General features: G+C 44.4%; 1 protein-coding gene across 5 annotated transcripts in view; it reads left to right on the forward strand.

Annotated features, from left to right (window-relative positions):
- The window catches only part of SIN3A (SIN3 transcription regulator family member A), an 83,621-nt gene that overhangs the window by 1,946 nt on the left and 65,295 nt on the right, over positions 1-16,380 (forward strand). For 2 of the 5 annotated variants that reach the window (XM_061594800.1, XM_061594801.1), the window contains exon 1: positions 8,982-9,467. The exons of 2 other annotated variants lie outside the window; for them this stretch is intronic. The gene's annotated coding sequence lies outside the window, so the exon portion shown is untranslated. Of the gene's footprint in view, positions 1-8,981; positions 9,468-16,380 lie in introns of those variants that run through there. One more of the 5 variants, XM_061594804.1, reaches the window with a different exon arrangement.

Below are 16,380 nucleotides of genomic sequence, written 5' to 3' on the forward strand. Positions count from 1 at the left end.
CCACCTCCCCTTCCTCAGAATGAGGCAGAGTTTCCCACTACGCCCCGCCTTCTCGGGGAGGAGGCGGCACCACCGCCGACGCAATTCGGATCGTGACGACGGGCCAGAATGTGGCTCTAGATTCCGGAGGGAGGGGCGGGGGCGTCTTTCTCCCTGAAGTGGATTGGGGCAGGGCGTAAAGCCTGGGCCCGCCTCCTTCCCTATCATGGGGGCTGGGAAGCTGCAATTCATCCATCTGCAGAAAGAGCTCGGCCCCACCCGGAGACAGGCAGGAGGAGGCGGAGGCGGCTGTTTAAACCATCCCGGAAGTGAAAGTCTGAAAGTCGGTTGTAGTGGGAGGAGCTTCGGGGATAAAAAGAGCCGGCCCGCCCAGGCAGCGATTGTGCCTCCTCTCCAGGGCCAGCTCTCTGTTTGCAGCTCTCAGCCTTTCCAGCAGGCTGTAGTCGGGCAGATTTTTCATAGAGAATGGCTTCCATGCTTAGAAGCAGTATATTTGTAAAGCTGCACAGAGGCCCCTGGCTGTACTGTTGTGGATGCGGTGCAGTTTGATCTAGCAGGGCTGCCCCTGTGCCCCTAGAAAAAAGAAAGAGAAATCCAGCCTGGGAATGTCTGTCCTTTAGTCTTCACAAAGTGGGCGCCCTCCCAGGGCTTTGGACTATGGGTTGAACCAGGGAGTGCACCAGCTTCAAGAAGACTATGTAACTTTGTAGCCTTGTCCCTCTTTCTCCCAGCTCCCACCTTTTTTTTTCTGCACTTGCACTTTCTCTGAAAGAGCATATTGGGATAAAGGTAGCTTTCTAAGGGGGTTCAATGATGTCGTGGAGGATTTGCTGTTGATCAAATTAGAGAAATGAAACCTCCAGGTTTAGAGGGAGTGTAATCTCTATAAATACCCGAGGGTAGGGACATGCATTGGGAGAGGGGCTTTGCTTTATGGCCCAGCTTGCAGCCTGCTGGGGCTAATTTTTTTATTTATCTATAACCTGTACATCCCACCTTTCCTCCAAGGATCTCAAAGTGGTGCACATGGCTCTCCCCCTCTCCATTTCATCCTCACAACAATCCTGTGAAGTAGGTTAGGCTGAGAGACTACGACTGGCCCAGAGTCACCCAGCGAGCTTCATGGCTGAAGTGAGGATTCAAATCCTGGTATCCCAGGCCTTAGTCTAGCACTCTAACCATTACACCACACTGGCTCACACTTGGCTGACCACTGTTGGAAGCAGAATGCTGGGCTGACTAGCATGGACTCATGGTGTGATCCAGTTGGGCCCTTCTTATGTTCTTTTTAGAAGGAAATCTGAGTCTGTCTTCCGCCTTCCTGCAAGAGCTGGCACAGCAAAGCTTGCCTATCTTAATTTCTTTGTGTAGACTGCAGGACTACCACCCTCTTCCCCCTCCCCACCCTGCTCAGGAAAAATAATGGGTGTGTGTGTGTTGAATAGCCTGCATCTCGTTTTCTTCCAGGTGGGGGGGTCCTTGGAAGGGTCATAGCCAAGTGGTAGAGCATCTGCTTTGCACGCAGGAGGTCCAAGTTCAATCCTTGGCATCTCCAGGTGGGGCAGGTTGAGACCCCTGTCGGAATCCCTGGAGAGCTGCTGTGAGCCCATGTTGACAATACTGAGCCAGATGGACCAATGGTCTGACTTGGTAGAAGGCAGCTTCCTGTGTCCTAAGAGAAGAGTCGTAGTTCAATGGCAGAGCATCTGCTTGGCATGCAGAAGGGCCTAGGTTCACTGCTTGCCATCTTTGGATAGGGGTTGGAAGGACATCCTGCCTGAAACTATGGAGAGCCGCTGCCAATCAGTGTGGACAATACTGTACTAGAAGGATAAATGGTCGGACTCAGTAGAAGCCAGGTTCCTATGTTTCTCGTCCTTGCTCCCATGCTTTCTTGGATACCAGAAATATTTGAATCAGACGTGGGGAGCTTTAGGCCCTCCAGAAGTTGCTGAACTGTGGTCCCCAACATCTCTGGCCATTGGCCATGCTTTTTGGGCTGCTGGGAGTTGTACTTCAGTAACTTAGGGAGGGCCAAAGGTTCACCACACCTGAATGGATGTGATTCAAAGGTGGATGTCCTTTCTTTTGCTTTTAAAGTGAAGCTTGGCCAGTCTGCCCCTGTATTACTCCCCCTACCCCCACTGCTTGAGAAATAACTTTATGGGTGTCTGTCATCCTTTGCTCAAAGATAATGTAGATCTTCTGTGTCTTCACCCAGAATCCTCTGGGCAGTTGTTGTTTTTTTAACTGTAAGCCTGGCAGGTGTGTTGCCTGAGCAGGAAAACACCTTGAAGAGTATCTTGCATAGTATCTGCTGGAACAAAATCGTATCTTGTTGATTTTTTAAAATCATCTTCATTGTAATGTTCAAGGATGGAATCAGCCCATTAATACCTTCCAAACTTGTATGATGCAGCAGAGGTTTTTAAAAAAACAACCCACAAAACGTATATGTGATCGGAGGGCTTCCGTACAAGGAAACAGTTACAACATTTGGGTGTTCAGTGTATGTGTGGGGAAGCAAGTATGGAGGTGAAAGCACATCACAGAAGTGTGTAAAATTATTCATAGTGTGAAGAAAGTGGAGAGTTTTTCTCTGTCATAATGCTGGAACCCAGTGGCTGTCATCCAGTGAAGCCAAGTGCTGGAGGATCAGGACCAATAAAAGTACTTTTCTCAAACAGTGCATAATTAAGGTATGGAATTTGCTGCTATGTGATATAATGATGGCCACAATCTCGGATGGCTTTAAAAGTGGCTTAAACAAATTCAGGGAGGATATAGGACTATCAAGAGCTAGTGTGGTGTAGTGGTTAAGGTGTTGGACTTCGACCTGGGAGACCAGGGTTCAAATCCCCAACATAGCCATTAAGGTCACTGGATGACCTTGGGTCAGTCAGTGCCTCTCAGCCTCATGAAAACCCTATTCATAGGGTTGCAATAAGTCGGAATCGACTTGAAGGCAGTACATTTACATTTATAGGACTATCAATGGCTATGTTCTACCTTCACTGCTGGAGGCAGCACATTCCTGAATGCCAGTTACCAGGATTTGCCAGTGGGGAGAGAACTGCTTTGCTCACATCCTATTTGTGACCATCCCTCAAACATCCAGCTGGCTACTGTGAGAATAGGATGCTGGACTAGATGGATTTATGGTATAATCCAACAGAGCTCTTTTATTCCTCAAACCAATTCTGTCTAGTTTTTAGGGACATGCCCCCAAAATGCAACCATTGAGTCAGCTGGAGGTTATCCAGTAATCAAAGCAGAGGGCTATTTTATAAGGGGTGAAATCCAATCCTGTTAAGTGCAATTGGTAGGCTTTGTGTTGTTTTTAAACGCATTAATCTGAACAGGAAGCTGGTCTTTGACAAGTGTAAAATGTGTTCCAAGCTTTCCATTCTTTCTCTTTCAAAAGCTTCAGCAATTTTCTTTTGCTACCTGAGGATGGAAGGACTAGCCTGCTAGATTTTGAAGGGATTTCTTTTAATCTTGGGGTGGATAGGAAGGAGTTAGGTGCAAGTGCTAGGTCCCTCTCTCCAAATATGGTGCAGAGGACTAAAGTACCAAAGGCTTTGGGTAAATGGTTGACTGCTTAGGAGAACAAAAATTATTGTCCAATGGGACAATGTTTATTTTTTATATCCAAACTCTTCAAAAACTCCGGGGGAGCAGATGTATGGCTATTCCATTTTTCTCCTTTGAACAACCCTGTGAGGTAGGCCAGGCTGAGTGAACACCCAATGAACTTAATGGTTGTGTTTAAGGATTTGGATCCAGGTCTCATCAGTCCCAATCCCAACTGTCTTATCTGTTAGAGCACAGCAGCTCTCATAAGAAAAACCTGAAGAACTGGACCAAAAATCAATCTAGATCTGTTTCCAACAGGAGATCTATCTGCTCTTCTGTCAGAAGCTCATGAGCAGATGTGAAGGCAGTAGCCCTCCCCAGGAGCTGATGTTCACAGATATACTGCTTCAGAACATGGAGGTTTTGTTTATCTATTGTGGGTAACAGCTGTTGATAACTTTATGCTCTAAGAATTAGTCCATTCTCTCATTTTAAAGCCATCTAAGTTGAATCAAATCCCAAAGGTCTGCAGCAACTGAATATAATTTTTCCACATATTTAGCTCAGGCACTGTCTTCGTGAGGGGCGGAGCGTCTATTAATTCAAGCCCAGTCATGTTGGCAGATTTTTTTCTTCTGAAGAGTGAGGCCAACGCAAACGTCTGCTCCGTAGCAGCTGCGAGTCGGAGGCGTGCCTGGTGATGGAAGCGGCATAATTGCTGTGTGCTCATAGTTTTGCCCATGTGGAAAACGTGTGGCTCTTTGAGAGTGAGTGGTGCTTTGTGAGCACATGTGTGAGAGTACGGCTGCTGGCTTGACAATTATGGGATTAGTTGAGTGATGATGTGCAACTTTGGCGCTTGTTAAGGCAATGTGTAGTTTAGCTTATGTTAGCTGCTTTCAAGATAAAATTGTGTGCCCAAATAATGAACTGGAAAGTCACTTGCATCTGAAATCCAAGGAGCAGCCTGTTCTCATTTATGCTGTAATTAACTTGATGATACTGTGTCACTTCTCTGCAACGTGGCCTGGATATCATTGTTGAAGGAGTGAAAAAGTTTAATATATAGCTTCTAAGGAGAGGTGGGTGGAAGAGGTGGGGTGAGTATAGAACTACCTCCTTTAAAAAAAAGGAAGAACCTGCAACAAAATTTTGTAGTATGCAGTACTTATATTAAATGTTCCAGCCAGCCATGCTTTTTTTCAGGATATTCCATTCCCCCCTCTCAACAATTATCTGACTTTCCATTGCTACTGAGCATGCTCATTAAATTTGGAGGTTTGCCCCCTCCTTTTAGCTTGCCCCCCAATATAATTCTATACATGTCTGCAAATCTTTGGGTCCCCCAAGCTTGTTAATACCTCCTCCTTGTGTGTATGGATGGTGCTGTTTTGGCTACATAAGGATCCACATTTGGAGAATGAGTAAGCTTATGCATTTATGTCTGATGTGAACAACACAAGGCTACAGTGGGGTGGACAGGTCTTGCTTGTGAATCTACAGATACCCTACCACAGATCAAGGTTTGTATCCAGTGCTGATTGTATTCAGAGTACAACCACTGAAATTAATAAACCTAAGTACTCATGTTCATTTGTTTCAGTGGGCCTACTCTGAATAGGACTAGCGTTGGTTACAACCCCAAGGATCGAACATGAATTAATGGGAGGGAGAGACTTCTCCCTAAGATGACAACATTAAGCCCCTTCCAGATCCAATTTTAAAATAATTTATTTGGGAGCATGCAATGGGGAAGGGCCTTCACTCAGTGGCAGAGCAATTGCTTTTGCATGCCAAAGGTCCCAAGTTCAATCCCTGGTGTCTGCAGGTAGGGCTGGGAAAGGCTGAAAAGCTGAAACCCTGGAGAATGCTGCCAGGCACTGTGGGCAATACTTAGCTAGTTGAACCAACAGTCCAACTTGGAGGCTGCCTTAATACCATCTCTTCCCATTGTTCTGTGGATTCTGTCACTCCAAGATGGTTCTATTTTTCCGGTCTGGATCATGCAGATAGGCTTTCTTTATATCTGTGGTGTGTGCGCACATGTATGTATGTGTTGTTATTCCATTTATATCCTGCCCTTCCTCCCAAAAAGAGCCCAGGATGGCAAACGAGTGATAAATCACTAAAAAATACTTTAAAATCTTCCAAACAAAACATCTTGAAAACAATCTCAACACAAATGCAATGCAGATGTGTGTGTAAATTAAATGGGCAAGAGGCTGCATTAAAACTGGGAAGCTGAGCCACATAGCAAAAGTGGGGTTATATTCATCCTGCCATTGTTGTTGTTGGTTGTGAGGGGTGTGTATGGGCCCGGAATCTTGCAGTTTGCTACACCTGTGCAATTATTTTTTTGGTGTGTGTATCTATAGTGTTGTTGCCTGGATCAGATTGACACCAGTGGTTCCTAGGCAGAAATCCATGGGAGTATCAGACACTTTCTCTTTTGTGAGAGACAATCTTTTGATACTTTTTTGCACACATTTGCCTGTCCAGTAGTGGGTATATTATTGTGCCACTGGCAGCATCAGAAAACTTTTATACCCCCATCTGTAAAGTTCCCAATTGGGAAATCATTGGTTTAAGGCAGTGACTTTCAAACTTCGTGCCCTTAGGGAGCCCTTTGCCTGCTGAACTCCTTGCAGAGATTTTGGGGTGCATTATAGGGGCACACATTCTCACTCTGGATCATTTATCTCTTTTACGTGATGTACACTCTTCCATATGAATCAGCACAATGGGTGAGATGTATCCTTCTCCCCCAACCACCCACTGTTATCCTCACAACATGAGGTTTGGTTGAAAGACAGCGAGTGGCCCCAAGGTCACCCACTGAGCTTCATAGCTGTGAGGATTTGAACCTGGATTTCCCCAGGGACTAATTCAATACTCTTAACTGCTGTCCCACTTTGCCCTCTTTGCATTCTACCTTGCTTCCAAAAAGCTTGCAGATGTGTTTTAGTCTTATGACAACCCTGCAAGGTAGGCTAGACTAAGATTTATTTATTTATTTATTTATTTATTATATTTAGATACTGCTCCATAGCTGAAGCTCTCTGGGTGATTACAGCAATAATAAGATTTGAGCGGATTTATATCCAAACTGTCCTCCAGCAATCTGACGGCAATGGAGAGAGGGTTCCCAGGGGGCTGCTCACCAAGGCAGACCTATTTAGCTTCAGCAAGACTGATCACATTGCGTCCCATCAGAAAATACTATAGTGCTCTTATTTATTTAAAGCTTTTTTAGCCTGCTCTTTAGCTGTGAAGGATCCCATAGTAGTTTGCAAAGACAGTTCCTGCCCTCAAGCTTACAAAGACAATGCACACACAGAAAAAAGCAAGCTCAAGTGCCAGGTTTTAAAGCCCATGCTCCCTCCCAACTCAGTTTCATTTCTGAGGTTTTATTTTTTTTAACGATAAAAACATTTTATAGTAGTTTTGAATCCTATTTATTTATGTATTTATGTATTTATTTTTATTTCAAATATTTCTATGCTGCCCTTCTACCCTGTAATAGGGCACTCAGGGCGGCTTACAATAAAATCGAACATGTACATAATACATTGAAAAGGGTATTGGATGTTTTCAAATATTTCCTGTTTCTCTCTTTAAAAATCAAATTTTCATCTACCTCAAGATTTGGCTCAATCGCCATCTGGTTCTCTGTACTGGAAGGAAATTTGCCTTCCAGGCTTATTCCTTTTGATATAAAAAACCTACAGATTTGCACTACCTGATATTTAGGGTGTGGGTCTGAAACTGATTATGACGTGTTATGTTGCATTTAAGCAGAATTGTAACTCGAGACCACGTACATCATTGCCTTTTGAGAGGCACATTGACCATGTTGTTACTCTTTAAATTAGATGTTCAGTTGTAAGTGTACATGCAAGTGGGTTTAGGGTTGGGGATTTTACCTCTGGGTGTAAACAAAGCTGATGTAAGAGCTAAGGGTTTTCTCAGACTGAAAATTCCCAGAGCAGGTTCATAGGGTATGGAAAACTCCCATCATGTACATAAACAAGTGAGTTGTAAAACTATGTAAAAGAACCCCCATGTGAATTTGCAAACAAGATGCATGTATATTACTTAAAATGTATTTATGTGTTTGAACGGCTGAGTTGTCCTTTTACTGTACTTCAAAATGTTTTATTAGAAAATGTGATCCCCCAATCTTCCTATTAAGAAGTGAACAGAATAAGCAGAGTAGTTTGTTTTTTGACTGCAGAAGATATAAAATGATCATTGTGGGGACTGAATTTCTATATACCGCAGCATATTGCCCAAGTGATCATGTGTGATTGGTTTAATACCTGGTTTGGGCCAATTGCTTGGATACTGGCTCTGATGCTGATGCCAGGGTGTCTTGAATATTTTAGTTTTCACTATTTTCTGGCATTGTCTGTAACAATAAAAAGCCAAGAAATCCTAACTGGAAAGAAGAGTATTCTTCTCTCAGGATATCAAACTGTGTTAAGTTTAAATTCTGTGATTTACTTAAACAGGCAATTACAACCTTTGTATGTTTATGTGCGACACTCCTAGGTAAGAATGTCTGGGATTGCAACCTCAGTCGACCTTTTGTTTTGTCAGAGGCTGGAAACTTGTATGGCTGCAATCTCATCCCCCAGCAGAATACAGTGGGACTTAAGTAAAAACGTGTGTGTTATAAATATTCTGTGATGTAGACTTCTGTTGTATATGGTAGATCGCCGTGCTAATTTTAAAAACAGGCCGCTGTATTCCTAACTCGTTTGACCTTCTGTGCAACAATATAGCGGTATTTTCAGGAATTTCACCTGGCGAACGTTTATTGCGGAAATTCCTGCCTAGCACTTGTATCGTATTGTTGCTCTTGAAACCTGTTGCCCCTTTCCTCCCTGTCCCTAAACCACGCTCCCGCTTAGGGCCTCAGTTCACTTTAGCGAACTTCCGGGAGCGAGGAGGCGGTGTTGTGCCTCGCAAGCTAGGCGGCTGCGGCGTCAGCTGCGCGCCTCAGATCGCGTTGCTCCAGCGTGTTGCACGGACGCGTTTGCGTTACTATTCGTGCAACCCAGCAGCCGCGACAACAAGAGCGGCGCTCGGCGTTTAGAGCGCGCCACGTTGTTCGGGCGCTCGGCGCCTTTTGCAAGGGCAGCGGCGCTGGGCCGGCGCGAGAGTCGATGTAAACATTCCACAAAAGGGCTCCCCGGAGGAGGGGCGGGGCCTCTCGGCCAGTGAGTGGGGCGGGGCCTAGAAGAGAGCGAGAGTGTGCGGTAGGCGGAGCTTTCCCCTCCTCCTAGAGCGACAGTCTCCCCCGCCAAAGATTAGCTGGTTCCTGTGTTGCATCGTCCAATGAGGAAGTAGGAAGGGTGGGCCTTTGATAACCATACGGACATTTTTTTCCCTCTTTTAGGTCTCTCTCTCCTCCCCTTTCTCCCCCTCGCAACCCTCCTTTCGCATCCCCTTCCTGGGAGCTGTCGCCCAATAGGGCCAGCAGAAGCGGGCCAGCTCCGCTCGGTGATTGGAGAAGGGGTTGAGCGGCGGCGCCAGTGCCCAATAGCTGTGCGGCAGACCTCCCCGGAGCAGGGGAGAGGCGGGATTTCCCAGGGAACAGAGAAGCGGGCAGTGCTCGGCGGCGGCGGCCGTCCTGAGGCGGTTGGTCTGTAGTCTATTCCTCCACTTTCCCTTCCGCCGTTGCCGCCTCAAGCGGCGCCACGACTTCTCTCACGGCCGTGGTGGGTAGACATCTCCTGAGGCGCTCAGCCCCACCGCCCGGAAAAGGAGGAGGGGGCGCGGGGAGAGGCTCTCTCGCGGTACCCGCCGGTCGCTACCGCATCTACCATCGCTTTGGTCCTGAGTGGGAGACGGACACCTGAGGAACAGGAGGCGGTGGCGGCGCTGAGGTGAGGAGAGAAGGCGCGAGCGGCTGGGCGCGCGCACGCGCTGACAAGACCCGAGGCGGGCTGGCGGTGCGCGCGCAGTGTAAAGGGGGCGTGGCCTCTATGGTGTGTATTTGTGTGTGTGGCGCGTGCTCCGGCAGTTGAAGCGCCGGGGGGCGGGGAAGGGGGAAACGGGTAAAAGCGGCTCGTTCTGTCTCAGGCACGAAGGCAAAGACGGCTTCCTCTTCCCGCGCTGCCAATCCCAGGCCACTCTGGCTGCTAGGCGCCGCCCCCTCGGTGTGTTTCTCTCCCCTCCCCTGCCTCGCCGGCTCTAAATACCTTCCCTCCTCCCCGCGTTCTCTCCACGGTGTATTCTGGCTCCGCCCCCTTTTCCCTCCCCTTCCCTCGTTGACCTGGGAGAAGGGGGGGGAAGAGAATGAAGGCTGCTCGCTGGGCGGGGCATCTTTTGGTTCCTCCTCCTCCTTTTCTCTGGTAACGCTTGGGCAGCAGCAGCAGCCGCCACCTCTTCCGCTAAAGGCTCCTTTTCCCTCCAGGATGATGCGATTCCTCCTACTTTTAAAGGGTGGTGGTGGTGGTTGCAGAGTGTTTGGGTCCTTTTTACATACCTTTCATTCCCGGTATTTTGCTCTTCCTACTATGACAAGGAGGGGAGCTGGTAGAGGTACTAAGTCAATTGAGTTTGCAGTCCTAACCCCATGTGGGAGTAAGTTCCGTGGAATTCCATAGGACTGATTGGACATGGTTAGGACTGCGCGGCTAGCGTAGCTAGTTCCAGTTCAGAGCTGTCTATCCTTGCCTGCTCGGAAGTAAGCCCTACGCTGTTCAGTTAGGGCTTATGCAAAACTTCTCTGTGTTTAAGGTTGCAGCTGGTTAAGCACAGACAGTCATAAGCGAGCTTACATATCCTCCCCATCTATTCCAATTTTCAATCGAAAAGGAATGGGGGCCTATTCCTACCCAAGCCATTGTGTTTAGAATTGTAGCCTTATGCTTCTGGAGAAACATGAAGATTTGTTAATGCACGTTTAACTTGGAGGTTGAGCTCCAGTGAACTCCATAGGAAACTTCAAAGGGACTTCTTAGGAAACAAGTGTCGGCTCAGATGGAAAGTCACCACTGCAACGTATATGGCTGTATTTACTCATCCCTGCTTCTACAGGGCTTCCATGATGGTCTTTGCTACCTTATGGGTAGACAGACTGGTTTTCCTGTCCCCTTGATCTTCTGCAGTCAAGATTATATCTCTTCCCTAAGCGCTCTTCAGTCTCTCTTTCAACCCACTCATTACCATGGATCGCTTTAGTTCCATCCTGGTCTCTTTGAAGCATTTGCACGCTGGTGGCTGTAATTCGCTTCTGCTCAAATGTCTAGGAATGAAAGGCAAGGAAAGCTTCAGTGACTGAGAGTGTGCGCATAAATAGATGGATGTCTTTGCTTTTTTTCCTTGTCAATGTGGGCACAGAGTTCTTGAGCATCTGGTTGGTAGAAAAGTCTGCTAGCAGCAAAGGACAGCCTCCCTTTCCTTCCACATGCCGAGAAGCATCTGGAGGAAATAGCAGCTGCCAGGCTAGCCAGTTTGTTAGGAGACAAGGCAGTTGTAAAAACCCCTGAAGAGGTTATTGGAGGTCATCAGGGTAAAATTGGGTGATTGCCATGGAGGGGATGGCGACAAGAGACCTTGGAGGTCCCCTGTAATGCCACTGCTTGCACTGCAACCAGTCCTTTGTATCCTGTTTTAATCATTCTGTTCTTACACTAATGCTTTTTGTCCCCAAATGCTCTGTGTGTGAACAGAGGCAGCACACAATGTTTGGCCAGAACCAGGGCTGTGCTTAAATGGGCTTCGCTGCAGATAAATGTGCTCTTTAAATGGAATGATTCAAAGTGCAATTCTTAAGAATGGCTGTTTAAAAATAATGGTGTTTGTGGTGTGAAATTTGGAGGTCTGGCAGGTATTTTCCTTTGTTTATTTCCTATTTTAAGAATACAAGGCTTAATTAATCCCACAGTCAGAAATAGATGTCTAAAAATGGTTATCCTGTATGCTACTTTGGATGCTTTTAAGTAGAAGAGCTAGATATAAATAATTATTTTTAAAGTTTTTTTCTTTGAGAAATTTGTTGAGTAATTTCTTATTCCCCATAGCTAGTTAAATTTGCAGTAAATGATTTAAATGTTCTATTCAGTGCTGTTGAATTTTATTTATGTATTCAGTTGTTTGCTGCCATGGATGCAAGCAGGTCTCGCCACCTAAAATGCAGTTACACAAATTGTACTGGTCCTCTTAAAGATTTTATCCTATTCCATGCTGCAGGTCCAGAGCTGAAGTGGTTTTGTGTTTCTGTCATAGGGAAGGAGGACTTGTAGCTCTCCAAATGTTGGACTATAATTCCCATTAGCAGCATTGACGGCACTGGATGGGGCTGATGCAAGTTGCACTCCAACTTCTGGAGGGCTATATATTTCCCATTCATGCCCCAAAGCATCTCATCATTAGCAATTCTTGGTTTGATTTCTGGGAGGTGCTGGGGGCGGGGAGGGAGAGCTGCATAGGGTCAGACTATCAGATTTTTCACCTCAAATCTACATAAGTGTTCAGTAAAGGTGCTACCCTATACCCTTTTATCTATTTTATTAAATTATATCCCACCTTCTTTCAAGGGACTGAAGTCACTATATGGTCTTCCCCATCATATCCTCACAGCACAAGGTAACTTAGGTCAAGAGAAAATGACTGTCCCAAGGTTCAGCTTCATGGCTGGTTCTAGTCCTGAACTCCAACCACTATATCATACTGGCTTGGGAGTAAGCTCCATGAGACTGCTAAGTAAACCTGTGTAGGATTCGATTGCACATGAAGTGTGTTTAGGATTGCAGTTGTTGGGCACAGGAGTCTCATGCTATATCCCAAGATAAGTTCTGCATAGCTAGTTGCTGCAAAAAAAATGGTTATGTACTGTAACATAGATCTAATATTTATGTATCACACACCCAATTTTATGTTTGAGTGGACTTACAAAGCAATACAAAATAACAAAAAATACCATTGGCCCTTATATAATCAGTTACACAGATGATTCATTGACAAACTTTGTGTTACTATATCTCAAAAGAAATACTTTATAGTTTTATAGGAAATGGGAAGTAAAATTCTTACTGTATGTTGACACCTCTGATTTGTCAAGCTCGTGCTTCTGCCAGTGTCAGTGAAATCTAAGAGTAGTTTGTTGCTATGGGTAATATTGATTGTAAAAGTATTTCAGTGCAACTGCATCAATTTAAAAGGGTATCTGCTTCATATTCAAAGTTACTGATTCCTAGTGTAAGAGGATCAGATCTAGACCTCGATATGTACAGCTTGTAACTGTTTGTCATGTAGAAATCTTAAGTTCTTTTATGATGATGCATTCTTAGTAGCCCTATTCAGGCGGTCTGTTGCCAGGTCAAGCAACTACTTGAGTGAGGCCCATAGGAATGAGTGTGGTAGCTCCACGCCCATGTCATCATTTTAGTTGCCCTCTACAAGTTGGAGAGTTACTGTGTGAAGCTGGAGGCTTCTGCTTCTATGGAGACTCCCTGCACATTTTGGAATCCTGTAAAAACAGGGTTATAAAATGCATGGGACCCTCCAGAGCCTTAAATATGTCATTCTTGTCTTTCTTCTTGAAGTAATTGCAGTACTTACATTTACAATGTATGTGTTTTATTCCAATAGAGCAGTTACAAACAGGTGAGATCTTACTTCATAAAAAAAATAGCATGTTGCCTCTTGCCCTTTGGTGGTTTTTAATTTTTTTGTCAGAGGGGATAAAGTAATTGCTGATTGATTAGCAGTTCTTGGGTGTCCTCATGCTTATAAGTCCTGATTCAAGAGCAAGTAATTGTGAGAACTCTACTCTGTGAGAAGCTAACAGTTTTGCAGACCAGTGTCCTTTGTAAGTGTGTGTTTTATATAAAGATGTTCTCTCTGTTTAGTTAAGAAGTGGCACTTACGGAACTCCATACAGACCCCTGCAGTCAGCTATGCAACACCCTGATCCTGTCCATGTTTACTCAGAAATAAATCCCATGGAGTCTGATGGGACTTGCTCCTGTGTCAGCTTGCATGGAGTTGCAGCCTTAGCTAGAATACTAATTACTGCAATTTGGGAGAAAGACGTATTTATTCAGGATGGCAGTAGTTGTCATAGAGGCTAAGAAAATATTCTAACAATTGTTTATTGCTAATCTTGCAATATCCTGCTCTTCCTTGAAGGATTCCACAGTGGGATGTTATCCTTTGGCAACAGACCTATGAAGTAGGTTACAGGGGAAAAAGTGATGTTTAGACTTTGCGATAGGCAGGGTTAATTTTATTTAAATCATAATTTAAATTTGTTCTCTGAAGGACACAGTATAAATCACTAGTGAAGATTCTATTTAATCATCATTTTTTAGTAGAAGTACATAATTGATTAATACAATACATATTCAGAGATGTAGGTTTCATTAGAAGATAGGTCATTCATTCATTGGCGATCACTCGTGGCTGAGTAAGATTGTCTTCCGGGGTAAGGTCTTTAACTGTGGGTCCATAAGTGACTGTGGAGGCCAATTCTGGATCCACACAGCCTCCCACAGTGAGGACATAAGTTTCCAGATGGAAAATGGTCATGATGAGGATTTGCTTGATGCCCCTTCCGCTTAGCTTGTTTGTCCCTTTCGCCCTGTACTCATGCTTCTTCAATGTCCATAGCACCTTTGATAATGGCCGACCTCCAATTGGGACGCTCATGGGCCAAGGCTTCCCAGTTCTCGATGCTCATGTTACATTTTTTTAGATTAGCTTTGAGAACATCTTTAAACCTCTTTTGCTGTCCACCGTTATTCTGTTTTCCATCCTTAAGTTGAGAGTAAAGTAGCTGCTTTGGAAGACATTCGAACAACATGGCTGGTCCAGCGAAGTTGATGTTGGAAGATCATTGTTTCAACACTGGTGGTCTTTACTTCTTCCGATATGCTAACATTAGTTTGCCTACCTTCCCAAGTAATTTGCAGAATTTTCCGGAGGCAGCATAGGTGGAATCTTTCAAGAAGTTGGGAGTGGTGTTTATAGATGGTTCATGTTTCACAGGTGTACAGTAAGGTAGGTAGTACAATGGCTTTGTAAATAAGCATTTTTTTCTCCCTGCGAATATCCCGATGCTCGAATACTCTACGCTTCATTTGGGAGAATGCGGCACTCGCAGAGCTCAGATGATGCTGAATTTCAGTGTTGATGTAAGCTTTTACAGAGAGATGGCTGCCAAGATAAGAAAAGTGATCAACATTCTCCAGCGTTGCACCATTAAGCTTGATTGATGGTGCTACAGAGGGATTGGTTCGCACTTGCTGATGAAGCACTTTGGTTTTTTTTGATGTTAAGCAAGAGGCCAAGCTTTTCATATGCTTCTGCGAAGACATTTAGGATAGTTTGAAGATCTTCCTCTGAATGTGCGGAGACTACATTATCATCGGCATATTGAAGTTTTACGACGGAGGTTGTAATTACCTTACTTTTTGCTTTCAGCCTACTGAGATTAAAAAGGTAGGTACACACTAAGCAATTATTCTAAATTGTTCTCAGATTAATTTTCATCAAAAAATGGGATGATAATTTGGTCATTTTAATACTAACGCAGAATAAACTTGTGAAGTCATACAGGAGAGGAACCAGCTCCAACTGTTCAATTAACCATGATATTTTTGTCATGATGTGCTAGAATCACCACTACCAAAAAGGCTTTTAAATGGTACTAAGGCTGTTTATTCTTCTGGTTAGTTTGTTGAGAAAACTACTCAAAAGCTATGGCCAAGGCAGTCCTTAAGAAAACCAAAATGACAAAAAGAATATTTACTAACCTGAAGATCCTGGATGTTCAGACACACTTGCTTCATTAGTTTCAAAGAAGGAGCACTTCTCATAATAATGCTGCTTCATTTGGGCAACCAGACCTTGCATTTCTTTGTTGCACTGTTTACCTTTTGCACGCATGCCTGTTTTACTCACAGCAGGTACAGAAAGAAAATATTCCCATATGGGGTCTCTTTTATGACCAGCTGCTGCCATGTTAGGTATTTCCCTTTTACAGTGGAAGATACATGCAGCAGAAGTTTCCTCAGGAGTCAGGACTGCATGAATATGCTGTGTTCACTTTTACAGTCTCACTTTCTGTTCCCATTCCATATCCCTTGCAATTGTATCCAGACTCCTCCTCGTTCAGATCTACTCCTGTCTCCCTAAATTCTCTATCCATTGACCTTCTTTATCTTTGCACTTAGAGAGGGGCAAGGCCTAGAGAGAGCAAGAGAGTATGTGCTTCACGTACACCACCTGCAGAATAGGACTAATGAGGTTATTTCCATTAACTGCTGTTAACATAGCATATAATTAGAAGTTGTATAATTAGTATTCATGATGATATCTTTGACCTAGGCTCTTTTTTTACTAATTGTTTTAGGAAAACTTTGAAATTAATTTAAATAAAAAAAGATTTAAATTTAAAATTTCTTATTTTTTAATTTAAAAACAACAAATAATTGATTTTTATCAACCCTGCGAATGGGCTTCACAGCTGAGCCTGAGGGTGCAAGTAAAAGTTACCAAAAACATGGGGGAAGCTCTGCTAGAACCAGGAGCCCTATTTCAAATTCACACACAGCCCAGTGTAACACAACTGACCTTCTGTCATTACCACATTATGTTTCTGTCTCTTCTTTGCATACTGCTCCACATCATGGAGTAATTATGTTAGAACTTATTTTATGCCATACTTAATTTATTGTGATGGTGGTGGAAACCACACATCAGCTGCTTTCAGTGGCAGTGTTGTTTTTCTTGCAGTGTGTCGCTTTGCCTTTTCAACCTCTAAAAGCCAAACACTGTAGCCCTGCTGCA

This window comes from Rhineura floridana, chromosome 14 (genome assembly GCF_030035675.1).
Source record: "Rhineura floridana isolate rRhiFlo1 chromosome 14, rRhiFlo1.hap2, whole genome shotgun sequence".
Lineage (NCBI taxonomy): Eukaryota > Metazoa > Chordata > Lepidosauria > Squamata > Rhineuridae > Rhineura > Rhineura floridana.